The sequence below is a fragment of the Herpailurus yagouaroundi genome, unplaced genomic scaffold (genome assembly GCF_014898765.1).
Source record: "Herpailurus yagouaroundi ecotype Mexico unplaced genomic scaffold, PumYag 160, whole genome shotgun sequence".
In the NCBI taxonomy this organism is placed as follows: Eukaryota; Metazoa; Chordata; class Mammalia; order Carnivora; family Felidae; genus Herpailurus; species Herpailurus yagouaroundi.
In genome coordinates, this window is record NW_024412401.1 from 313,166 (window position 1) to 341,059 (window position 27,894).

Sequence of the window (27,894 nt, forward strand, 5' to 3'; positions counted from 1 at the left end):
TACCTTTGCAGACATTATCCAAATTACACACACATACACACACACACACACACACACACAAACACACCCACATATATACACACATACACACACACTGCTTATACAATTAATACCCCTGTAACCATGTAAACATAATAATATGATTTCCAGAAGGGCTTACAAAATTTAGAAAGGTATTTCTAACAATATGATCATTTAGGGGTAATATGACATAGTGGGCCAAGCACAGGCTTTGATTCAAGTGATCTAGGTTTAAGTCCCAAGTTATCCCTTGGACTATTCACTCAATCTCTTTGAACCTGTGTGCTTTCATCTGGAAAACTTTAGTTCCAATATATGCACAAGCAATGCAATATTAAAACCAATGTTTAAACTTTGATGACTAGCTAAAAACATAAATTTAAAACACTTTGAAACTGTAAATTCCCACACAGCATCACTCTATTGGGGGCTTTTAGCTTGCTTATGAACCATAGGCTTCAAGAAAGTCCTTCAAATAGTCTAGCTCCATTGGAAGACAGCACCCCCAATACACAGCAACAAACTAGATCAGAAAGAAGCCCTGCATATCCAGTTGGCTTCTTTGCTGGTGGCAGCTGAGTGACAGGGAGCCATAAACTAAGATCTGTGGACTTTGGCTTCCTCAACTATAAAATGAGGACAATCATACTAAGCTCACATGCTAATGATTCAAAATGAAATGAGTTGTGTTTGCTAAACTGCTAGTAAATCTCTAAATTTCTATACAGGCCAAAGCTATTGTAACGATTGTCTCTTCACTTTGTTTTGGTTAAATCAGATTCTTCACTGGCTAAGGGACTTGAGCTCTCTGTCTTTGGAAACCATGATTTTATTCACTTCTGTAAACTGGTCCATGCCTCTGGGGAAAAGGAAGCTAAGGGAAATTACCTCAGGTTTAAGGAAGCACGGACTCAGTCCAGGTGAAGTAAAAGCTACACAGAAAAGCACGGCTGCAGAGACGTAACCATCACTGGTGAAGAGAACAGGAGTTCATTATATTAGGACTGGCATATTTGACTGCCTGGCGGGTTTCTCCTGATGGGGCTCTGACACTGTTTAACATACGAATGTGGGCACATGATGAAGTGTGGTATGCAAACTGGACATTCTGTCACAGAAGTTTAAATCTTACAGTCCCTGGTAAGCGTTCCGTCACCCTTCTTTTTCCTTTTTATTTATTTTTGCTTCATTTTCTATTGTGAAATATAAAAACGTAAGGAAACTGGCCTAAACATAAATGTCACGCTAAGTAAATTATTAAAAAAAAGAACACCCATGTAAACCATCATATAAGTGAAAAATAAAATGTAGCCAGCCACTCAGAAGCCCTCTTATCAGTCAGCATTCTCCAGAGAAACTAAAGCAACAAGAAATAGATACATGTCTCCCTCTCTCTCTGCCCCTCCCCCGTTCATGCTCTGTCTCTCTCTGTCCCAAAAATAAATAAATGTTGAAAAAAAAATTAAAAAACAAAGTCACCTGATTGTAAATATTGATCACATCTACAAAATATCATCACAACAACATTTGGAGTAGTGTTTGACCAAACAACTGGGCACCTTAGCTCAGTCAAGTTGACGCATAAAATTAGACATCAAACATAATCCTCCTTATAAATAACAAATCCTTCCCTCCCTGTTCAAAGAAATCACTGTGCTGCCATTTCTTCCTCAGTTCAAGAAGAGATGGCTTGCTTTCCTTTGTTATAGTTTTACTATCTAAGTACAAACCTCTAAACACTATGATTTAAATTTTTTTTTCAGCGTTTATTTATTTTTGGGACAGAGAGAGACAGAGCATGAACGGGCGAGGGACAGAGAGAGAGGGAGACACAGAATCGGAAACAGGCTCCAGGCTCTGAGCCATCAGCCCAGAGCCCGACGCGGGGCTCGAACTCACGGACCGCGAGATCGTGACCTGGCTGAAGTCGGAAGCTTAACCGACTGCGCCACCCAGGCGCCCCATAAACACTATGATTTAGGTGCAACTGTTTTTGAATTGAATGTGAACGGAATAGTACAGAATGTTTTCAATGTATCTGCTTTTTTGTTTTGGTTTGGTTTTTAACAAATATGGGCGTTTATTGCAGGACATTTGTACAGTAGATAAATGGAAAGGAAATGCCTACGTGTCATTTTGAGAATACCCATGATCTGAATTTTAAAAACATCAGGAACAAGATTTTGTCATTATGATGCTTTCTTTGGATTCCTTCGTTTTCTTCCCTTTTTTCAATTTCAGCAACATATTTCTCAATTTCCTCAGGATTTAAAATTTTGAGGGGTTGATCTCCTCTCAGGACAGTCAGTTCAATGTTTTTGCCGCCAGACAGAACCAGTTCTAGGAGAACCTTGATAACCAGCTTAAAGGTCAGCTCCTCTGTCTCTATGGCTTTGTGGGTGTAATTCTCTGTGGAAATCCTCTCACCTATGGCACCCCAGCCTATAGCAGTGACTTTCCAGGCGCAGTACGTCCCCCGAAGGGTCAGTCTGATAGAGTCTGGGGATGCCAAGTCAAAACTCACAATCAGGGCAGAGATACCAAAGAGCCTGCGCCCTTTGCCCTGCGCTGCCTCAGACTGGCAATGTAGCCGGCGATGTTTTCCACGGTGACCAGGTCGTCCATGCTCACTTAACGGCTCTGGCACTCTGCCCGGGGCCCTGTCGATGACTGTCTTCGCATCGGAGGCGAGCCTTGAAGATGCCATGCAGACGTTGTAACCCAGGGCCCGCTGTCTCCATTGTTTGGCTTTTTTTTTTTTTTTCTAACATCGTTTGTAGGATTAATAATGGAACCAGTGCTATATCTGATTTCAAATTTATCATCTTACAATGCACTTTTTATTTGTCCTGTTTATGATTCTTTCCTTCCCCTTTCTTGCATTCTCTTGATTTGATTATTTTTACTATTCTTTCAATTTTTCCACTTAGTTTGAAAGTTATACACTTTTACTATGAATTGGTCATAGGCTGAAGGTTATACTATGCAAGCTTGACTGATCAAAGTGAATGCTTTTTGGATATTTTACTCCCTTCCATGCATTCATAAACATGATAGTAGTTTAACTATTAGATCTAAAATGAAAACTATCTTTGGTAGGTTTCTACAGAAGCAGATCTTAAGATTAGGTTTCATCTGTTGGTAATGTATTAAAGAAGGGCTTTAGGAGAAACAGCAAAGATGTTTTGGAAATAGCAAGGAAACTGAAAGGGGAAAGTCTCACCTGGTGACTCTGGAGTTAAGCAGTGCCTTAGCTTTACTTTGACCTGTGGAAAGGACATAGGTTTTTATGCGCTAGTGACGAAGAATTTTTGGCTAAGAATTTCAGGGAATCAAGAGTGGAGGCTAACAGACATGGGGGGAAAAAGGATCTGGGGGAACAGAATGGAGGACAAACACTGTTGGTTTTATGCATCTCCTCAATTAAAATACTATCTTCCTATTTTTATTCTAATCCTTTTAAAACCTTATAGTGCATTACCATTACAGTTAGCCAATGCTCACTTATATTTACATATATGACTTTTTAAAATGAAGAGTTTTGTTTTGTTTTGTTTTGTTTTGTTTTGTTTTGTTTTGTTTTTAGAGTAGTTCACTGCCTTCCTCATTATCAACATCTCCACCAGAATGGTACTTTTTTTGTTTTTTTTGATTGGTGAACCTACATTGACATCTCATCTAAACATCCAAAGTCCATTATGACATTATAGCTTGTTCTTGTTGTTGTACATTCTGTGGATTTGGACAAAAGTATAATGAGATATATCCTACATTACAGTCTCAAACTGATGATTTCCACTCACCCAAAAAACCTCTGTGCTACAGAAGTTCATCACTTATGAGAGGCTATTTCTAGTTTTTCTGATCAGTTTCATTGATCTATTTGTGTATTATTTTGCCAACAGAACATTGTCATGATTACTGTAGCTTTAAGACAAGTCTTGAAGGTGGGTAGGGCCAATCTTCCAACTTTGTTCATCTCCAATATTGTGTTGAATTTTCTGGGTTTTTCCCTCAGAGTTAGTCAATATCCACAGAATAACTTGCTGGGATTTTGATGGGGACCGCATTGAATCTAGAGATCAGTTGGGAAGAACTGACATTTTGACAGTATTGAGCCTTCATATTCTTGAGCATGTAGTATCTCTCCATTTATTTAGGTTTTTTTTTTTTTTTTTTTGCATTCATAAGAGTTTTATAGTTTTCATCATGCATATTTTGTATACATTTTGTTAGATTTGTACCAAGTATTTGAATTTTGGGGGATGCTAATGTCCTTGCTAATGCAAGGTGTGATGTTAAAAAACAGTAGTGACCAGAGGCATCTTTGCTCTGTTCCTGATCTTAGTGAAAAATCTTCAAGTTTCTCACCATTAGTTACGATGTTAGCTATATGCTTTTTAGATATTCTTTTTCAGTGTGAGGAAGTTCGTTGCTATTCCTACTTTACTGAGGTTTTTTATTGTGAATGGGTGTTACGTTTGGCAAATGCCTTTTCTGCATCTATTGATATGATTATGTGAGTTTTGTTTTTTAGCCTGTTGGTGTGATGAATCCATTAAAGGATTTTCAAATTTTGAACAAGCCTTACAAACTTGTCATAAATCCCACTTGGGTCATGTTGTATAATTCTTCATATACATTGTTAGATTCAACTCACTGCTATTTTCTTAAGGATATTTGAATCTATTTTCAAGAGTAATATTGATTTGATTTTTTAAAATATCTTTGATTTTGGTATTAAGTTAATGCTGGCTTCATAGAATGAGTTAGGAAATAGTCCTTCTTCTTCTATCCTCTGAAAGAAATGGTAGAAAATTCGTATATTTTTTTCCCTTGAAACCTTGATAAAATTTAATACTGAACTCATTTGGGCCTAGTACTTTCTGTTTTGGAAGGTTATTAATTATTGAGTCAATATCTTTAAGATATAGGCCTATTCCAGGTGTCTGTTTCTTTTTTTTAATTTGTTGATGTTTATTTATTTTTGACAGAGAGACAGAATGTGAGTGGGGGAAGGGCAGAGAGAGAGAGGGAGACAAAACATGAAGCAGTTTCCAGGCTCTGAGCTATCAGCACAGAGCCTGATACAGGGCTCGAAGTCACAACCCTGGAGATCATGACCTGAGCTGAAGACAGACTTAACTGACTGAGCCACCCAGGCACTCCCCAGTTGTCTATTTCTTATAAGAGTTTTGGCAGATTGTACTTTTCAAGGAATTTGTCCATTTATGTAGGTTATTACATCTGTGGATATAGAGTATTTGTGGGTATAATGTTCGTAGTATACCTTGATCATCCTCTTAATGTCCATGGGACCTGTAGTAATGGCCTCTCTTTCATTTATGATCTTAACAATTTGTGTACTTTTTTTCTTTGTTAGTCTGGCCAGAGGCTTGTCAATTTTATTGATCATTTCAAAGAAGTGGGTTTTAGTTTCAATGATTTTCCTCTATTGATTTCCTGTTTAAATTTCAGTGATTCTGTTGTTACTACTTATTTTCTTCTGCTTACTTTGGATTTAGCTTGCTTTTCTTTTTCTAGATTCTTAAGGGGAATATAGATACTGATTTTATATCTTTTTTTTTTCCGATATATGTTTTCAGTGCTGTAAACTTCCCTCTAACTACTGCTTTCACTGAATCCCAAATATATTAATAAGTTGTACTTTCAATTTTCATTTTGTTCAAAATATTTTAAAATTTCTCTTTTGATTGCTTTGTTGACCCATGTCTTACTTTAGTGTCATGTTATTTATTCTCCACATATTTGGGGACTTTCCATTTTTCTGTTACTGTTTTCTAGTTAAATTCCACTGTGGTCTGAGAGCAGACATTATATGATTCCAATTATTTTAAGTTTGTTGAAGTATGTCTTATGGCCCAGAATCTGAGTATCTTGGTGAAAGTATACTTGCTTATTTCTGTTGCTCTCCATTCCTTTCTGCATCCCCAAACTGACAACTGAGATGATTTTTCTTCATCCTGAAGAAAGTTCAAAATATTCATTTTATGACAGGTTTGCTGACGGTGGATCTTACCAGAATTTATTTATCTAGAAATGCCATTTTTTCACATCCATTCTTGAATACTATATTTTGCTGTGTTTGAAACTTGTGGTTGGCAATTATCTCAACCTATATATTTAAACTACTATCTTCCTGCTGTCTTGCTTCCATTCAGCTATTAGAAGTCATCTAATAGCCTAATGGTTGTTAAATGTGGCTAACTTAAATGCAATCTGTTTTTTTTTCAATATATGAAATTTATTGTCAAACTGGTTTCCATACAACACCCAGTGCTCATCCCAAAAGATGCCCTCCTCAATACCCTTCACCCACCTTCCCCTCCCTCCCACCTCCCATCAGCCTTCAGTTTGTTCTCAGTTTTTAAGAGTCACTTATACTTTGGCTCTCTCTCACTCTAACCTCTTTTTTTTTCCTTCCCCTCCCCCATGGGTTTCTGTTAAGTTTCTCAGGATCTGAATAAGAGTGAACACATATGGTATCTGTCTTTCTCTCTATGGCTTATTTCACTTAGCATCACACTCTCCAGTTCCATCCACGTTGCTACAGAGAGCCATATTTCATTCTTTCTCATTGCCACATAGTACTCCATTGTGTATATAAACCACAATTTCTTTATCCATTCATCAGTTGATGGACATTTATGCTCTTTCCACAATTTGCCTATTGTTGAGAGTGCTACTGTAAACACTGGGGTACAAGTGACCCTATGCATCAGCACTCCTATATCCCTTGGGTAAATTCCTAGCAGTGCTATTGCTGGGTCATAGGGTAGGTCTATTTTAATTTTTTGAGGAAACTCCACACAGTTATCCAGAGAAGCTGCACCAATTTGCATTCCCACCAACAGTGCAAGAGGGTTCCCATTTCTCCACATCCTCTCCAGCATCTATAGTCTCCTGATTTGTTCATTTTGGCGACTCTGACTGGTGTGAGGTGATATCTGAGTGTGGTTTTGATTTGTATTTCCCTGATGAGGAGCGACATTGAGCATCTTTTCATGTGCCTGTTGGCCATCCAGATGTCTTCTTTAGACATGTGTCTATTCATGTTTTCTGCCCATTTCTTCACTGGATTATTTGTTTTTCAGGTGTGGAGTTTGGTGAGCTCTTTATAGATTTTGGATACTAGCCCTTTGTCCGATATGTCATTTGCAAATATCTTTTCCCATTCCGTTGGTTGCCTTTTAGTTTTGTTGGTTGTTTCCTTTGCTGTGCAGAAGCTTTTTATCTTCATAAGGTCCCAGTAATTCATTTTTGCTTTTAATTCCCTTGCCTTTGGGGATGTGTCGAGTAAGAGATTGCTACAGCTGAGGTCAGAGAGGTCTTTTCCTGCTTTCTCCTCTAAGGTTTTGATGGTTTCCTTTCTCACATTCAGGTCCTTTATCCATTTTGAGTTTATTTTTGTGAATGGTGTGAGAAAGTGGCCTAGTTGCAACCTTCTGCATGTTGCTGTCAAGTTCTCCCAGCACCATTTGTGAAAGAGACTGTCTTTTTCTTTTTTTTTTAATATTTTATTTTCAACGTTTATTTATTTTTGGGACAGAGAGAGACAGAGCATGAATGGGGGTGGGGCAGAGAGAGAGGGAGACACAGAATCGGAAACAGGCTCCAGGCTCTGAGCCATCAGCCCAGAGCCTGACGCGGGGCTCGAACTCACAGACCGCGAGATGGTGACCTGGCTGAAGTCGGACGCTTAACCGACTGCGCCACCCAGGCTCCCCAAGAGACTCTTTTTCCATTGGATGTTCTTTCCTGCTTTGTCAGAGATTAATTGGCTATACTTCTGTGGGTACAATTCTGGAGTCTCTATTCTATTCCATTGGTCTATGTGTCTATTTTTGTGCCAATACCATGCTGTCTTAATGATAACAGCTTTGGAGTAGAAGCGAAAGTTTGGGATTGTGATGCCTCCCTCTTTGGTCTTCTTCTTCCATATTACTTTGACTATTCAGGGTCTTTTGTGGTTCCATATGAATTTTAGAATTGCTTGTTTTAGCTTTGAGAAGAATGCTGGTGCAAATTTGATTGGGATTGCATTGAATGTGTAGATAGCTTTGGGTAGTATTGACATTTTGACAATATTTATTCTTCCAACCCATGAGCATGGAATGTTTTTCCATTTCTATATATCTTCTTCAATTTCCTTCATAAGCTTTCTATAGTTTTCAGCATACAGATCTTTTACATCTTTGGTTAGATTTATTCCTAGGTATTTTATGCTTGGTGCATTTGTGAATGGGATCAGTTTCTTTATTTGTCTTTCTGTTGCTTCATTATTAGTGTATAAGAATGCAACTGATTTCTGTACATTGATTTTGTATCCTGCAACTTTGCTGAATGCATATCCTGCAACTAGCACACTTTTGGTGGAGTCTATTGTATTTTCCATGTACAATATCATGTCATCTGCAAAAAGTGAAAGCTTAACTTCATCTTTGCCAATTGTGATGCCTCTGATTTCCTTTTGTTATCTCATTGCTGATGCTAGAACTTCCAACACTATGTTAAACAACAGCGGTGAGAGTGGGCATCCCTGTCGTGTTCCTGATCTCAGGGAAAATGCTCTCAGTTTTTCCCCATTGAGGATGATATTAGTTGTGGGCTTTTCATAAATGGCTTTTATGATCTTTAAGTATGTTCCTTCTATCCCAACTTTCTCAAAGGGTTTTATTAAGAAAGGATGCTGAATTTTGTCAAATGCTTTTTCTGTATCGATTGACAGGATCATATGGTTCTTATCTTTTCTTTTATTAATGTGATGTATCACTTTGATTGATTTGCGAATGTTGAATCAGCCCTGCATCCCACTTGATCATGGTGAATAATTCTTTTTACAAGCTGTTGAATTTGATTTGCTGGTATCATATTGAGAATTTTTGCATCCATATTCATCAGGGATATTGGCCTGTAGTTCTCTTTTTTTACTGGGTCTCTGTCTGGTTTAGGAATCAAAGTAATACTGGCTTCATAGAATGAGTCTGGAAGTTTTTCTTCCCTTTCTATCTTTTGGAATAGCTTGAGAAGGATAGGTATTATCTCTGCTTTAAACGTCTGGTAGAACTCCCCTGGGAAGCCATCTGGTCCTGCTCTTATTTGTTGGGAGATTTTTTATGACTGATTCAATTTCTTGGCTGGTTATGGATCTGTTCAAGCTTTCTATTTCCTCCAGTTTGAGTTTTGGAAGTGTGTGGGTGTTTAGTAATTTGTCCATTTCTTCCAGGTTGTCCAGTTTGTTGCCATATAGTTTTTCATACTATTCCCTGATAATTGCTTGTATTTCTGAGGGATTGGTTGTAATAATTCCATTTTCATTCATGATTTTATCTATTTGGGTCATCTCCCTTTTCTCTTTGAGAAGCCTGGTTAGAGGTTTATCAATTTTGTTCATTTTTTCAAAAAACCAACTCTTGGTTTTGTTGATCTGCTCTACAGGTTTTGTAGATTCTATATTGTTTATTTCTGCTCTGATCTTTATTATTTCTCTTCTTCTGCTGGGTTTAGGCTGCCTTTGCTGTTCTGCTTCTATTTCCTTTAGGTGCGCTGCTAGATTTTGTATTTGGGATTTTTCTTGTTTCTGGAGATAGGCCTGGATTGCAATGTATTTTCCTCTCAGGACTGCCTTCACTGAATCCCAAAGCGTTTGGATTGTTGTATTTTCATTTTCGTTTGTCTCCACATATTTTTAAATTTCTTCTCTAATTGCCTGGTTGACGCATTCATTCTTTAGTAGGGTGTTCTTTAACCTCCATGCTTTTGGAGGTTTTCCAGACTTTTTCCTGGGGTTGATTTCAAGCTTCATAGCATTGTGGTCTGAAAGTGTGCATGGTATGATCTCAATTCTTGTATACTTATGAAGGGCTGTTTTGTGACCCAGTATGTGATCTATCTGGAGAGTGTTCCATGTGCACTTGAGAAAAAAAGTATATTCTGTTGCTTTGGGATGCAGAGTTCTAAATATATCTGTCAAGTCCATCTGATCCAATGTATCCTTCAGGGCCCTTGTTTCTTTATTGACCGTGTGTCTAGATGATCTATCCATTTCTGTAAGTGGGGTGTTAAAGTCCCCTGCAATTACCACATTCTGATCAATAAGGTTGCTTACGTTTGTGAGTAATTGTTTTATATATTTGGGGCTCCCGTATTCAGTGCATAGACTTTTATAATTTTTAGCTCTTCCTGATGGATAGACCCTGTAATTATTATATAATGCTCTTCTTCATCTCTTGTTACAGCCTTTAATTTAAAGTCTAGTTTGTCTGATATAAGTATGGCTACTCCAGCTCCCTTTTGACTTCCAGTAGCATGATAAATAGTTCTCCATCCCCTCACTCTCAATCTGAAGGTGTCCTCAGGTCTAAAGTGAGTCTCTTGTAGACAGCAAATAGATGGGTCTTGTTTTTGTATCCATTCTGATCCCCTATGTCTTTTGGTTGGCGCATTTAGTCCATTTACATTCAGTGTTAGTATAGAAAGATATGGGTTTAGAGTCATTGTGATGTCTGTATGTTTTATGCTTGTAGCGATGTCTCTGGTACTTTGTCTCACAGGATCCCCCTTAGGATCTCTTGTAGGACTGGTTTAGTGGTGATGAATTCCTTCAGTTTTTGTTTGTTTGGGAAGACCTTTCTCTCTCCTTCTGTTCTCAACGTTTTTTTTTTTTTTTTTTGTTTTTTTTTTTTTGTTTTTTTTTTTTTTTTTTTTGGGACAGAGAGAGACAGAGCATGAACGGGGAAGGGGCAGAGAGAGTGGGAGACACAGAATCGGAAACAGGCTCCAGGCTCTGAGCCATCAGCCCAGAGCCTGACGTGGGGCTCGAACTCACGGACTGCGAGATCATGACCTGGCTGAAGTCGGACGCTTAACCGACTGCGCCACCCAGGCGCCCCACTCTCTCCTCATGTTCTAAATGACAGACTTGCTGGATAAAGGATTCTCGGCTGCATATTTTTTCTGTCTAGCACACTGAAAATCTTGTGCCAATTCTTTCTGGCCTGCCAAGTTTCAAAAGAGAGATCAGTCACGAGTCTTATAGGTCTCCCTTTATATGTTAGTGCACGTTTATCTCTAGCTGCTTTCAGAATTTTCTCTTTATCCTTGTATTTTGCCAGTTTCACTATGATATGTCATGCAGAAGATCGATTCATGTTACGTCTGAAGGGAGTTCTCTGTGCCTCTTGGATTTCAATGCCTTTTTCCTTCCCCAGATCAGGGAAGTTCTCAGCTATTATTTCTTCAAGTACCCCTTCAGCACCTTTCCCTCTTTCTTCCTCCTCTGGAATACCAATTATGTATAGATTATTTCTCTTTAGTGCATCACTTAGTTCTCTAATTTTCCCCTCATACTCCTGGATTTTTTTTATCTCTTTTTCTCTGCTTCCTTTTTTCCATAATTTTATCTTCTAGGTCACCTAGTCTCTCCTCTGCCTCTTCAATCCGAGCTGTGGTCATCATGTTATTTTGCAGCACATTTTTAGCATTTTTTAGCTCCTCCTGGCTGTTCCTTAGTCCCTTGATTTCTGTGGTGATAGATTCTCTGCTGTCCTGTATACTGTTTTCAAGCCCAGCAATTAATTTTATGACTATTATTCTAAGTTCACTTTCTGTTATATTGTTTAAATCCTTTTTGATCAATTCATTAGTTGTCGTCATTTCCTAGAGATTCTTTTGAGGGGAATTCTTCCATTTCATCATTTTGGATAGTCTCTGGAATGGTGCGGAACTGCGGGGCACTCGCCTGTGCTGTCTTGAATAACTTGCATTGGTGGGGTGCCATATTCAGATCTGTTGTCTGCCCTCAGCCCACCGCTGGGGCCACAGTCATACTGGTGTGTACCTTCTCTTCCCCTCTCCTAGGGGCGGGATTCACTGTGGGGTGGGTGGCTCCTCTGGGCTACTTGCACACTGCCAGGCTTGTGGTGCTGGGGATCTAGCGTATTAGCTTGGGTGGATGGGCAAGGTACACAGGGGTGGGAGGGGCAGGTTCAGCTCACTTTTCCTTTGGTGATCTGCTTCAGGAGGGGCCCTGCGGCACCAGGAGTGAGTCAGACTCGCCACCAGAGAGATGGATCAGCAGAAGCAGAGCCTTGGGTGTATGTGCAGTGCAAGCAAGATCCCTGACAGGAACTGTTTCCCTTTGGGATTTTGGCTGGGGGATAGACGCGGGAGATGGCCTTGGCGAGCGCCTTTGTTCCCCGCCAAGCTGAGCTCTGTCTTCCGGGGCCCCACAACTCTCCCACCCGTTGTCTTCCAGCCTTCCTGCTCTCCGAGCAGAGCTGTTAACTTATAACCTTCCAGATGTGAAGTCCCACTTGCTGTCCGAACACATTCCATCCAGCCCCTCCGCTTTTGCAAGCCAGACTCGGGGGCTCTGCTTTGCCGGCGGGCTGCCCTTCCACCCAGGCTCCCTCCCGCCAGTCCATTGAGAGTGCACCGCCTCTCTGCCCTTCCTACCCTCTTCCGTGGGCCTCTCATCTGCGCTTGGCTCCAGAGAAACCGTTCTGCTAGTCTTCTGTCGGTTTTCTGGGTTATTTAGGCAGGTGTGGGTGGAATCTAAGTGATCAGCAGGACACAGTGAGCCCAGCGTGCTCCTACGCCGCCATCATCCTTTCTTCAAGCCAAATGTAATCTGTTTTAAAATTTCTCTTTATGTATGATTTCTTTAGGTTCATATAATGCTTTGTGTATAGATTTTACTTACTGCTTTGGTATTCATTTGGCCTCTTGAATCTACAGATGCTGTATTTTATCAATTAGAGGAAACTCTCATGAATTAAAAAAAAAAATAGTTCTTCCACATTTTTTTTCCATTTCTGCTGACTCCAAATAAATATGTGTTATATTTTCTCACTATATATTCCATGCTTCTTCCTTCATCACAATTTTTCAATCTTTTTGTTCCTGTGTGTTTAAATCTGGAATTTTTTTTTTATTCGAACACTGCTATTAATCCTACTTATTGAGTTCTTAGTCTTGATTAGTGTATATTCTATTTTTAGAATTTGCAGTTGGCATTTTTGCAAATTTGCAATGTATGTTTATATTTTCTAGTGTCTTGGTGACATTTTTAAATTCAACTTATCTCCCCAATAGAAAGAATGTCCCTTACTACAAAGTATTTTAGTGAGCTCCTATTAGCTGTTGATAATTTCTTGGTTCTCAGACACAATGATTTACTTTATTTTATGCCTAGATTATTTTAAATGTGTATTAAGCAATGTATTTTAGAAGTTTTTGTGACACATTTTGAGAACTAGAAAAATACTACGTTTCTTCAGGAGAATTTTCTTTTGCACTAAAGCCATATGATGGAATGAGTAATCTAAAATCACTGTAAGCCAATTTCACAACTTGAAATTTCCTGAACTATCAAAGTGTTTTGAAGTCAGGTTTCTGTGTCTGTAAGACCTACTTCAATTCTGCTTTAAGTTTACTTCTAAGGAGCAGCTGTGCAGTTTATATAATTAGGTATAAGTAGAGGATTGTTTACCAGATTCCCACCTTATCTTGGACTTCAACTTTTGCGTTTCATCTCAAGGCTCTCAAAATTGTTTCTCAGCCTCTTAGCCCATAGCAAAAGCAGCTTTATTTTATTATTGTTATTATGTTGTATTTCCTATTTATTTTTCTATGAGATGTCCATTGTTAGCTATTTTGTTTATAATTTTTAAGAAGGTTTATATTTTTGTTTTAATGGTTACTATTATACTTACAGCTTCTTTAAACTTTGGTCCTCTGTTTATTATTTTTTGTTTTATTTTAAGTTTATTTGACACACAATGTTACATTAGTTTCAGGTGTACAAGTAGTGATTGGAGAGGTTTATACATTATGCTGTATTCACAAGTGTAGGTACTATCTCTCCCCATACATTACTATTACAATATAATTGACTATATTCCTTATGCTGTGCCTTAATCCCGTGACTTATTTATGCCATAACTGGAAGCCTGTATTTCCCACCCACTTTCACCCATTTTGCCCAACCTCTCACACCTCTGGCAACCCTAAGTTTGTTCTCTGTAGTTATAGCTCTGATTCTCCTTTTTGTTTGTTCATTTTTTTTATTTTTTGATTCTACATGAGTAAAATCACATGGTATTTTTTCTTTCTCAGTCTGACTTATTTCACTTAGCATAGTACCCTCCATGCACATTCTTACCTTTTTTATGATATTCATCTATCAATGGGCAGTTACATTGCTTCCATATCCTAGCCATTATAAATAGTGCTGCAGTTAAGATAAGAGTGCATATCTTTTTGAATTAGTATTCTTGTTTTCTTTGGATAAATACTCAATAGTGGAATTATTAGATCCTATGGCATTTATATTTTTTTAAATTTTTTGAGAAATTTTCCATAATATTTTTCACAGTGCCTATATTAATTTAGCAAAAACAACATTAAAAGCCAGCTTTACCTTGGGGCACCGGGGTGGCTCATTTGGTTAAGCATCTGACTTTGGCTCAGGTCATGATCTCATGGTTTGTGGTTTCAAACCCCATGTCAGGCTCTGTGCTGACAGCTCAGAACCTGGAGCTTTCTTCAAATTCTCTGTCTCCCTCTCTCTCTCTGCCCCTCCCCCTCTTGCACTCTGTTTCTCTCAGTCTCAAAAATAAATAAACACTATTTTTTTTTAAAGCTGGCTTAAGCTCCTGAATTTTGTCTTTTTCTGGATTTTGATATATACATATAAAAATGTATGTGTGTATGCGTGTAAATTTGTATATGCATGTATACACATAATTTTATATATTTAAATGTATATATTTTTTATATATTTATGCTCACATATATAAATTTTAGTAGCATTCTCAATTTTCCAGTATGAAGATTATTCTGAATTACTGTACTTCCATTACTGAGTTTTATACTTAAGGACACTTATTAATAATACTCAGAAGGTTTGGCAAATGTCTTTGGAAGTGGCACCACAGACAGTGTTCTAAAGCATTTTTTTCCCACTGAAATCACTCAAGAACTTTATGCAACTAAATTGTCTATATACATGCTTTATGGTTATAATCTCTGTCACCATTAAATGGAACTTACATTTTTGGAAGTAATTGTTACATAGATCTAAAAGTGTCATCTTAATAATTTTAGGGTGTTAAAATAATGCATAAATTATTCAATGCATAAGTGAATGCCAACATTACCGCTGGCATGAGAACATGACTTTGGACTCTATTTTCCAATGGAAAAATAAAAAGATAGAAATAAAGTATTTTGGAAAAAAAAAGATTTAAACAAAGGAAATGTAAATTGGCAAATTATTGAAAGCTCATCTCTCTACCTTGCACATCTGGTGGGCATCTGGTATATAAAGAATGTCAGGGATAAACAAACAGAATATAGGATTTTATAATGTTTTCAAAATTATAAGGTCCAGGCACCGGGGTAGCTCAGTTGGTTAAGTGTTGGATTCTTGATTTCAGCTCTGGTCATGATCTCAGAATTCATAAGATCGAGCCCCTTGAAAAGTTCCATGTGCTGACAGCACGGAACCTTTTTGGGATTCTATCCCTCCCTCTCTCTGCCCTTACCCAGCTTGCTTTCTCTCTCTTTCTCTCTCTCTCCCTCAAAGTAGATGAATGAACTTAAAAAATTCATAAGGTCAAATATGAAGTCATTATCACAGAAATGGAAGAAAACATATAACATGTTTATAAAGTCAAATATTTGCTGCTAATTTACTGAGAAATAGAAATTAAATGCTTTCTCATAAGCACAGAAAAAGTAAACATCATTGTTAGTATCCATAACAATAAACATGAACTAAAAGGACCTTGTTCAAAGGTTATTTTAAGGTAGTACATGATATATTCATGCAAAGTGATACATTTTAGCTAATCAGTTTATAATTCTATAATCATATAGTTCAGTTCTGGTCCTGGTTGTAACTTTACTGTGGATACTATTTAAATCTATTTCCTATTTCCCTGATGCTTAAAGGCATTTTAATGAAATAATGATATAAAAAGTATAAGTCATTTTATAATAAATAAAATGACTATGTTTTAACAATCAATGAATAGCGGTGACTCGGCGGTTCAGTCAGTTAAGCATCCAAATCTTGATTTTGGCTAAGGTTATGATCACAGGGTCATGAAATTGAGCCCCACATCGGGGTCCATGCTGGACATGGAACCTGCTTGAGAGTCTCTCTCTCTCTCTCTCTCTCTCTCTCTCTTTCTCTCTCTCAAAAACTAAGTAAATATCAACGAATAAATCAATCCATTCTCCTTATCAATGTCCTATGTCATTCCCAAATATCTTCCTCTGAAGTAGCTTGAGCTTGCTGTGTATCTCATCATTTCATCAACGATACATTTAAAATATATTTTCACAACATACATGTATTTACAAACAATATATATTATAGCTTTCTATGTTTTTAAAAATATGCAATTGACACTGCCACAAGTTATACTTCAACCTTATTTTGTCCTTCATATCAGTTGTTTTTAAAATCTAATCATGCTAATGTCAGTTTCCAGCAAACTAGACAGCTATCAGTGAAAACAATTGCTATTTTCACTGTCAATTAAAATAACTAAGAATGATAGATAAAACAAAATGAATAAAAGAAAACAACAACAATAAAACTACAAGTGTGTATATTCTGGCAAGATATTTAGAAATCGTGACTTTACAAATAAAATAAATCAAGAATCTAGACCTTTAATCAGAATACTGAAACCATTTTTCATTTGTAACACATTTGCCTAACCCTAGTGAACATGATGATAACTCTAAGGCATGAAAGACCAAAGAAGATAGGAATATTAAGCCTTGATCCTAGTTAGGATAGTTAGCAAGTCCAGCTGGGAAGCATCTGCATGAAGTTGATTGAGTCCTCAAAGGACTATGCATTCTGCTGAGGATTATTTTATTTTATTTTTTTAAGTTTTTAATTTTGTTTAATGTTTATTTTTGAGACACAGAGAGACAGAGCATGAACGGGGGAGGGTCAGAGAGAGGGAGACACAGAATCTGAAACAGGCTCCAGGCTCTGAGCTGTCAGCACAGAGCCCAACACGGGGCTCGAACTCACGGACTGCGAGATCATGACCTGAGCCGAAGTCGGACACTTAACAGACTGAGCCACCCAGGTGCCCCCCTGCTGAGAATAATTTTAAATTAAATTACCACTTAACCCTTTACTATGAGGAAGAACAATGATAGTTGCACTTCTAGAGCTGTGGTTAAGAGGGCAGATATAATCTCTCTCTCTCTCTCTAGTTTTCTAAAAATTTACACTCATCATACAATGTACATATTAGTAGTGTCAATCCATAGTACCTTGATATAATGAACACCTGAAAAATACCTAAAGCCAAAATTCTATTTCAAAATAGAATCAACAGTAGAATGCTTGCAAATAATAAGCACAAGCTAAATTTAATATTTTCAGGAAATATCACCTTTTCCAAAGCTTAATAAATGTCACCAACACCCCCAATAAATATGAAATAACCTTCCCAAAATCACAACATGAAAATAAAAAAATACTATAAAATGTCAAACAGCAGTATCAAATCACCAAGATCTCAGCTATTTGAATTATAAGACATAAAATAAAAATTATTAGTCAAATATTTAATGAAATGTAATTAGGGATTAAAATGTAAGTGAGGAGAAAGAGACTATAAAACATTAATAAATAAATTTACAAATTATAAAATAGAACTATACATTTCTTAAGTAATTAAAAATTAATGGATTTAGGGGTGATTGGGTGGCTCAGTTGGTTAACTGACTGGCTGGTGGTTTCACTTCAGGTCATGATCTCACAGTTCCTGAGTTCCACCCTGACATTGGACTCTGGGTTGACGGTGTGGAGCCTGCTTAGAATTCTCTCTCCCTCTCTCTCTGTCCCTTCCTGCATGTGTTCTCTTTCTCTCTCTCAAAATAAATAAATGAAACTTAACAACAACAAAAAAATAATGGATTTAAATGAGAGTTTTGATATAATTGAAAGGAGAATTAAACTATAAAACCACAAAATGGAAACAGACAATAATTTACAATTTCTAAAATACATGTAATCAGAGTTATGGAGTAAAGAAGAGAATGGAAAAGAAATATTCCATGAGATAACAGCTGAGAATTTTCCAAAACTAAGAAAAGCCAACAATTCTTTTTTTTTTAATTTTTAATGTTTTTTTTTTATTTTTTTTTAAAGTTTATTTATTTTTGACAGGGAGAGAGACAGAGTATGAGCAGGGGAGGGGCAAAGAGAGAGGGAAACACAGAATCTGAAGCAGGCTCCAGGCTCTGAGCTGTCAGCACAGAGCCCAACACGGGGCTCGAACTCACAAACCGTGAGACATGACCTGAGCCGAAGTCGGATGCTTAACCGACTGAGCCACCCAGGTGCCCCATTTAATGTTTATTTTTGAGAGAGACAGAGAGAGAGAGACAGAGTGCTAGCAGGGAGGGGCAGAGAGAGAGGGACACACAGAATTTGAATCAGGCTCCAGGCTCTGAGCTGTCAGCACAGAGCACGACGTGGGTCTTGAACTCATGAACCATGAGATCATGACCTGAGCCAATGTCGGACACTTAACGGACTGAGCCACCCAGGTCTCCCAAGCCAACGATTCTTAATTCCAGAAGCCCAATGAATTAATTCAAGTAAGATAAATAAAAGTAATAATAATAATTCTATTTCATTCAGAATTGTGAAACTCAAAACAACAAAGAATAGACAATGTTCATTTAAAATAGCTCAACAGAAAAAAGATTAAATTTTTTTTAGTGAATTTTTTTAAAGGGTTAATGTCAAAAAAAAAAAAATTGCACCAAAGTTGGATAGGTAAGGAAGACTTTATTCACTATTTCAAAAAGAGAGAGAGATCAGAATGAAGTATGAATTTAACTCTGATGAACCAAAAGAAACACTGCTGTTTTGTAAGAGTTGGGGTGAAGGGAGGAACATGGGCCATCTGTGTTTGCTAAGTGACTGTACGCAAAGTAAACTTCCTCATACTTCCATGATAGGAGGTAGTGTTACAATGTGGAGTAACTTGCCAGCTGAAATCAGATTCCTATCCTTTCACAGAAACCTAGAGGTTATCCTTGATGATTATATTTTAAAGTGATAGTTCCCAAGTCCTTAAGAAATACACTCCTGGGTGGTAAAATTGGCAGGTGGCCTTCAAACAGTTTTATATCTCAAAGGAGGTAGGTGAAGAATTTACTGTAAGTTTTCTAAAGTAAATTCTTTTTAAAAAGGCAAGTGAGGGGCTATAGTCAGGAAGAAGCCCATCTAAAATTTAGCTGAGAGCAACCTGAAAGCAATCTTGGTCATACATTTATATTCTGGATTAATGTGAAAAACAAAACCTTAATGTTTTTGAAAGTTAAAAAAGAGAATCTTTATGATGCTGTGGCATGGAAGGAATTTTTAAGAAGATGTAAGAGCACAAACCACTTTAAATAAAAAATTAAGAAATTGGGGGGCGCCTGGGTGGCGCAGTCGGTTGAGCGTCCGACTTCAGCCAGGTCACGATCTCGCGGTCCCTGAGTCCGAGCCCCGCGTCAGGCTCTGGGCTGATGGCTCAGAGCCTGGAGCCTGTTTCCGATTCTCTCTCCCTCTCTCTCTGCCCCTCCCCCGTTCATGCTCTGTCTCTCTCTGTCCCAAAAATAAATAAACGTTGAAAAAAAAAATTTAAAAAAAATTAAGAAATTGATAAACCAAAATACATTAAGAAATTCTGTTCATCAGCAGTCACCATAAAGAAAGTCAAATTACACACTACCAACAGAGAATAGAATTCCACCATATATAACCTATCAAGAATTTTCACCCAGCTATGAAGGATTTCAAATATCTGCAGAATAAACTCAAACAGATCAAAGTAAAATGGCAAAAAGACATAAACCTTCACAGAAGAATAAACAGGAATTACAATAAAAATAGGAAAAGATGCTCAACCTTAATAGCTATCCCAGAAATGTAATTAAAACTAAAATGAGGCAATATGGACCTAATAAGAGAATTTTAAAAAGTAAAAACTTTTGTAGTCTTTAATATTAGCATGAATATGTACTCCACTGCTGTTGGATATAATCCCTGTAGGAGACAGTTTGACATTAGTTTCTAATGTTAAAGGTACACATGCTCTAAGATCCAGCAGTTCTCCTCAGAATGAATATCCTAAGGACACCTTTCATATGTGCACAAGCAGAGTTTTACATGAATGACTGGCAGAGCCATTTATGAACACAGTAAATTTTTAATGATATGTCCTATGGAGAGTAGGGACAATAAATAAATAAATAACACCAAAAATAATTTCCTAAAGAATACAAGTGTGTTAGATTAAATATATGTGTGTATTATGTGTGTGTGTGTGTGTATATATACATGTGTGTATATATATATATATATACACACACACACATATAACTCAAAAATATATAAAGAACTTATGCAATATATATTATAATCCAAAATATATAAATGTATAAAGAACTTCGAAAACTAAACTCCCCCATAAAAATAATTTAATTAAAAAATGGGCAGAAGACATGAATAGACATTTTTCCAAAGAAGACATACAGATGCCCAATGGACACATGAAAAGATGATCAACGTCACTCATCATCAGGAACATTAAATCAAAACTATAATGAGATATCACTTCACATCCATAAGAATGGCTAAAATTAACAATAGGGTGTTCATTAGGATTTGGAGAAAGGATATGGAGAAAAGCACTCCCTGTTGGTGAGAATACAAACTGGTGCAGCCATTCTGGAAAACAGTGGTAAAGAAGTGTTGAATCACTAAATTATACACCTGAAACTAATATTATGTTAACTGGAATTTAAATAAAAACACATATATGCAGATGTTACATATCTATATATCCATATCTGTACATGTATAGATATGGATATATAACATCCACAGTGAGTTTCAGAAATTTTAAATATTTATCAAAAATTATAAGTCAAACACATCAACTCACAATTCACATTGACAATAGAAAACCATATGGATTAGGAAAATATATGTCACATTTACTCCCATCTTTGTATCTTTCCTACTAACATCTTTCTATTCTAAATTTTTTTGAATGTTTATTTATTTTGGGGAGAAAGAGAGACAGAACATGAGCAGGGGAGGGGTAGAGAGAGAGGGAGACACAGAATGCTAAGCAGGCTCCAGGCTCTGAGCTGTCAGCACAGAGCCTGATGTGGGGCTAACTCACAAGACATGAGATCACGACCTGTGCCAAATCAGCGCTCAACCGACTGAGCCAGCCAGGTGCCCCTAACATCTTTCATATTCTAAAGTGATGCTGAAAGATGACTTGAAAGAAGAGGAAAACTGACATTAATTGATCACAGAAGAACTATTTATATAATTTAGGTAAATCAGAGTCTTTTGAAATTCAGTGAAAAGAAGGAATAAAAATAACTGAGTTTTGAAGAAAGTAGATTAATAATCACTACAGTCTAAATTGAATGAGAAAGTCATGGGCTGTCCAAAATAAAAGAAAATATATAGGTGGTAGTTCTAAAACTTTGTGGATATATCACAGAGCTGCTAAAATAGATATTAGCTCAATGTTTTAAATTATGTTAATATGGGGGTGCCTGGGTGGCTCAGTCGGTTAAGCGGCCGACTTAGGCTCAGGTCATGATCTCGCAGTCCGTGAGTTCGAGACCCGCGTCGGGCTCTGTGCTGACTGCTCAGAGCCTGGAGCCTGTTTCAGATTCTGTGTCTCCCTCTCTCTGACCCTCTCCTGTTCATGCTCTGTCTCTCTCTGTCTCAAAAATAAATAAAACGTTAAAAAAATTGTGTTAATATGTAATATTTATATGGGTATTGGAAATCAGGAGACTTGGATAGTAGATGAAATCTACTTCAGGAAATGTATTTCAGTCCCCATTGCAATCAGCCTGTGGAGTGAGGGGGGTTCTAGGGATGCAAGATCTAGGGCAGAGGGGAAACCAGATAATTTCTTTCCATGGGTGGGTAGGAATTACTTTACATTTCCTGGGGTAAGATAATGGGGACATAATAGGACCTCAAACAAGATGGAAAACGAATGACCCTACTGCTGTAGAGTGACACAGCCACACACTTAGAGCATCCACAATAGCACTGAGATTGATGAGATTCTCTGAGTCTTTCAATGACTTGGGCCACAAAAAATAAACAAAACAAAACAAAACAAAACAAAACAAAACATCACAAACCAACCAACAAATAAAATGTACAGCAGTGATAATTAGGAAAGAAGAGACTAGTTGGCTTGCAGATCATTTCCAGAGGTAAGAAACGAAGAAAGAAAAAAGAGATAGATTGAGAGACAGAGAGAGGAAAGGAGAAGAAAGAAGATAGGAAGGGAGATAAGGAAGGAAGGAAGGAAGGAAGGAAGGAAGGAAGGAAGGGAGGAAGGAGAGCAGAAAGAGAAAAAGGAGGAAGGTAAAGAAAGAAAAGAAGGAAGAGAGGAAAACATTCATAAGATCTCTATTGTGGCGGTTTAAGAGAGTATGTAATCTACCTCAAGGAAATTAGAATATAAGGGGTTGGGGGAGGCATCCAATGATTTTACTAATGAACATACAGTGCCAGATAAGAAGATGGTGCTAATGATAATAGGACATAATGAGTGAATCTCACGTGCCAGTTGATAAGGCACGTAATGATTGTTCTCACTTAATTCTTTAAACAACTATAAGATACATATAAGAAGTGCTACTGCCATTTTAAAGATAAGATAATTGAAGTAAAAATTATATTATTTGTCCAAGTCCATACAGTCATACCAGCTGGAGATGGAATTCGAAACTGTGTTGCATGACTATGGAAGGTGAACTTTTAAGCATAATACAATAAAAGCAACTATAAAATTAAGAACTACTCTTTTACCTTTTTTGGGATGCTGGAGTCAGGGAAACAATGTGTGCAATGGACATGGATGGTAGGACAGCTAACAGTTTGTTCCATTAGTAGACATGAGTCTAGTATTTAAATACATGCCAATAGAAGCTTCTGAAAAAAAAAAAAAAAGAAGCTTCTGTAGTACATAGTGAATAAATATTATCAAACAATATGGTTATCATAACGTTGTAAGCATAGATATTAACACCTTAATTAAAATACTTATTTGATAAAAGCATAAAGCCCTGTGTACTTTCTAGATGTCACACTCTGAATCTCAACAGTTTCCTTATGCTCATAGCCCACTTCTCTGGACTGATAATGTAAGAAGCTTGTGTGAGGTGTATGTTGGAAAAGAGAGAGGCTTTTTTTTTTTTTTTTTAGACTCTTAAATTTCTCTGACCTTTTGAATGAATTTCTTCCTTTTTCTAATGAGTCAATGAAATCTTATCAGGATTCTCAAAGTCTATTAAGTGAAGCAATTAATTATGCATTATCGCACTACACAATATATTGTTAGCAGTCATTTCCCACAAACAACCTGGCAGTATGAATGAGAGAATTTCACTGTAAACCTCCATTCCCTCTTTCCAATAGCATTTCTGCCTGACTCAGCAGAATAGACACGAATTTTCTAGTAAATGTTCTTGAATGGGGAGTAGTCACTCCATAAAAATGTCAGCGAGGTCTTTTCCTGCTTTCTCCTCTAAGGTTTTGATGGTTTCCTGTCTCACATTCAGGTCCTTTATCCATTTTGAGTTTATTTTTGTGAATGGTGTGAGAAAGTGGTCTAGTTTCAACCTTCTGCATGTTGCTGTCCAGTTCTCCCAGCACCATTTGTTAAAGAGACTGTCTTTTTTCCATTGGATGTTCTTTCCTGCTTTGTCAAAGATGAGTTGGCCATACGTTTGTGGGTCTAGTTCTGGGGTTTCTATTCTATTCCATTGGTCTATGTGTCAAAGGAAACAACCAACAAAACTAAAAGACAACCAACGGAATGGGAAAAGATATTTGCAAATGACATATCGGACAAAGGGCTAGTATCCAAAATCTATAAAGAGCTCACCAAACTCCACACCCGAAAAGCAAATAACCCAGTGAAGAAATGGGCAGAAAACATGAATAGACACTTCTCTAAAGAAGACATCCGGATGGCCAACAGGCACATGAAAAGATGTTCAGCGTCGCTCCTTATCAGGGAAATACAAATCAAAACCACACTCAGGTGTCACCTCATCCCAGTCAGAGTGGCCAAAATGAACAAATCAGGAGACTAGAGATGCTGGAGAGGATGTGGAGAAACGGGAACCCTCTTGCACTGTTGGTGGGAATGCAAATTGGTGCAGCCGCTCTGGAAAACAGTGTGGAGGTTCCTCAGAAAATTAAAAATAGACCTACCCTATGACCCAGCAATAGCACTGCTAGGAATTTATCCAAGGGACACAGGAGTACTGATGCATAGGGGCACTTGTACCCCAATGTTCATAGCAGCACTCTCAACAATAGCCAAATTATGGAAAGAGCCTAAATGTCCATCAACTGATGAATGGATAAAGAAATTGTGGTTTATATACACAATGGAATACTACGTGGCAATGAGAAAAAATGAAATATGGCCTTTTGTAGCAACGTGGATGGAACTGGAGAGTGTGATGCTAAGTGAAATAAGCCATACAGAGAAAGACAGATACCATATGGTTTCACTCTTATGGATCCTGAGAAACTTAACAGTAACCCATGGGGGAGGGGAAGGAAAAAAAAAAAAAAGAGGTTAGAGTGGGAGAGAGCCAAAGCATAAGAGACTGTTGAGAACTGAGAACAAACTGAGGGTTGATGGGTGGTGGGAGGGAGGAGAGGGTGGGTGATGGGTATTGAGGAGGGTACCTTTTGGGATGAGCACTGGGTGTTGTATGGAAACCAATTTGACAATAAATTTCATATATAAATAAAAAAAAATAAATAATAAAAAAAATGTCAGCATTCCAAATTTCTGTGACATTGCTGATCACCATTTTTCAGTTGCTAGAAGGTTTATTACAATCTTTTTATCTTTAAGAAAATCCAATAATGCAAACAATTATCATACAGCTTATTTCACTAGAGAATCGCTTAAGAGGTAGTCTGTCTATAGATGATCAATTATAAGTAGTTACATAAAGTTTTTTTAAAAGTTATAACTTGGTGGCACAAAGAAAATATTTAACTTCTTTTTTTTTTTTTTTACTTCCTTACCTCCAAAGGAATCTTCACTTACCTTTGTCAGATTCAGCTCTTGTTTAAAACATTTTAATTTTTTAAATGTTTATTTATTTTTGAGAGACAGAGAGAGACAGAGGAGCAGGGGAGGGGCAGAGAGAGAGCGAGACACAAAATCCGAAGCAGGCTCCAGGCTCCAAACTCACAAGCCGTGAGATCATGACCTGAGCTGTAGCTGGAGGTTTAACTGACTGTCCACCCGGGCGCCCTCAAAACATTTTAAATCTGAGAAGGGATACTAATAAATTTTCAACACCTTCTTGAGAAGAGAAGGGTCAAAAAAATCCATACAGAAATTATTCTCACTTTAGGAGCAACTCCTATTGCTAGTATCTCCCATAGTAGCTACTACTACTAAATCAAAATGAATTGACCCTAGACAGTTTTAAAAGCATGTACATGCAATATGTCATATGTTTCCACAAAGTGCATGAGATTCCCAGTGTGGGATTCTTCCAGTTCTTTATGTGAGGACAAGTACAGAAGGAAGGAAAGGAAAAGAATGATGTAGAGAGATAAGAAATTCAAGAAGAAAATAATAAGATAGCTTGGGGTTCTCTGGAAAATGTAGGGATTAAAAAAAAAAAACGAATAAATGAGGTAAGTGTCTCTAAGGATTTCTCATTCCCTTTTTTTTTTTTAGAAGTTTACACTCCTGTGCTTAAAAAAATCTATGAAGACATTTTGAAAACTTCAATTACAATTTTGTATCATTTTTTTCTATCGCAGGGCAGACTAGACAAATTATTTATTCATGATGATCTGCTTTTCACCTTCTGTAATCTGAAGGGCATGCTCATCAGTTGTTAAGAAAGGGAATATTTAGAATCTTGGGCGAAGAGCTTATTCTTCAATGTGGTGTACACGTCAGCACCTATGTGTAATCTTGAAACAAAATGGAAATTTCTTACAATAGACAAATCTTACACCTAACAGAAAGATATGAGAAGGTAGAGGACTTCAATTATTGGAGTTTCAAGATGAATGAGAAGTGTGACTGCTCTTGAGTGCCCTGGAGGTGGATGATAATATTTCAATCACAAGGATATCAATGAAAAAGAGAAGGAAAGATGGAAACCATTAAAAGACTGCTTGAGGTAGCATCTATAGCTCACCATGGAAATGAAAGATGAAAAAATATAACAGAGAACTCTAGGACAGTGAACTTGTCACACACAAAAAAAAGTACAGAAGATATACTTACTTTCTAACAGTTATAGTAGAAAAAAGAACTGGGGAGAAGAGACCTTTTGCAAAAGGGAATAAGAGCTCTTATATATTTGCTAGGTCCAGAGAAAAAAGAGATCAGGGAAATATTAAAACTCTGGGGACAGATTAATAATATTTGTGAACCAAACATTTCCTATAACCAGAAGCTATCACTTTATAACTTTCAAATTAATTTTAAAATATACCTTTTATAACAATTTTTTTTCAAGCATCAGATTTATAACTTAAAAAAATGATACCGTATGTCCTTACATTTCCTCCCTTCCAAAATATCTCACTGAAATAATGTCAATTATGTACAAAGAGGAATAAATATATACCAGAACTGATAACTGAAGGTGACTTGGGTTATTGGGGACCAACAGCAGATATATTTGTTAAGAACATAGTGGGAGAGACAGAAAAGGAAAGAAGATAAGCCAAAATAAAAAAAAAACATTGCAACTAAAATATATACTTAATAAGGCAGGCTCAAAAGTTAGTCTTTTTTGTTTGTTTTTTTAAATAGGCTTCAATAGCCCAATGCAGGGCTTGAACTCATGACCCAGAAAGCAAAATATAAGCTGAGATCAAAGCTGGATGTTTAACCAACAGAGCCACCCAGGTACCTCAAAAGTTAGTCTTTTCTTTTTGGCAGATCCCTAAGAATGATTAAGTCCTAAATCAGAGTATAGACAGCAGGCATAGACCATAGTTTAATAATGAGTTTAAATAATTTGTGCATTACATATGGAATAGAGGCCCACATTTGTTAGTCTCTCATCCCTGTGTATGTAGAGAAATTTTAAGTATTACAAAGTAACCTAGGCTCAAAATTAGTATCTGGTCTCTAAGAAATTGAGGGTTGCCTGGGTGGCTTAGTCAGTTAATAGCGTCTGAATTTGGCTCAGGTCATGATCTTGCTCTGTGCTCAGAGCCTGGAGCCTGTTTCAGATTCTGTGTCTCCCTCTTTCTCTGACCCTCCCCTGTTCATGCTCTCTCTCTCTTTGTCTCAAAAATAAATAAATGTTAAAACAACTTAAAATAAATTTATAGTCTAGAGAACAGAAAAAAAGATGCAAAGGTGAGAATAATCAGAAAAATAACAGAGGGGATCAGTTCAGAATACCTTATATTTAAAAAACAAACATTCTCTAAAAAAGGAATGGAGAAAATGGTTGCAGAAGAGGGATACAAGCAGAGAAATTATACATAAAAAATAATAATAAAAACTTTTAAGAAGTGAATAGATTTATCTACAGAAGTATGTGACTGCTGAGTGTGAAGCAGAATGGAAAAATGTCCATACCTGGTAATATTCTTATGGAACTTCCATAATTCATAAAGTTTTCAAAATCAAAGATTCATTTACCTAAAAAATAAATCCTTGAACTGGTATCAGATTTCATTAGCAGCACTGGATGCTACAGAAGATGTAAAGCAGCAAGACTCCAGTATCCACCTTTTGGGCTGTGTGT

The 27,894-nt window shown here is 37.1% G+C and overlaps 1 pseudogene; it reads right to left on the reverse strand.

The window, feature by feature from the left end:
- Positions 1-2,152: 2,152 nt before the first annotated feature.
- Positions 2,153-27,894, reverse strand: part of LOC121035161 (proteasome subunit alpha type-7-like) — a 170,614-nt pseudogene continuing 144,872 nt past the window's right edge.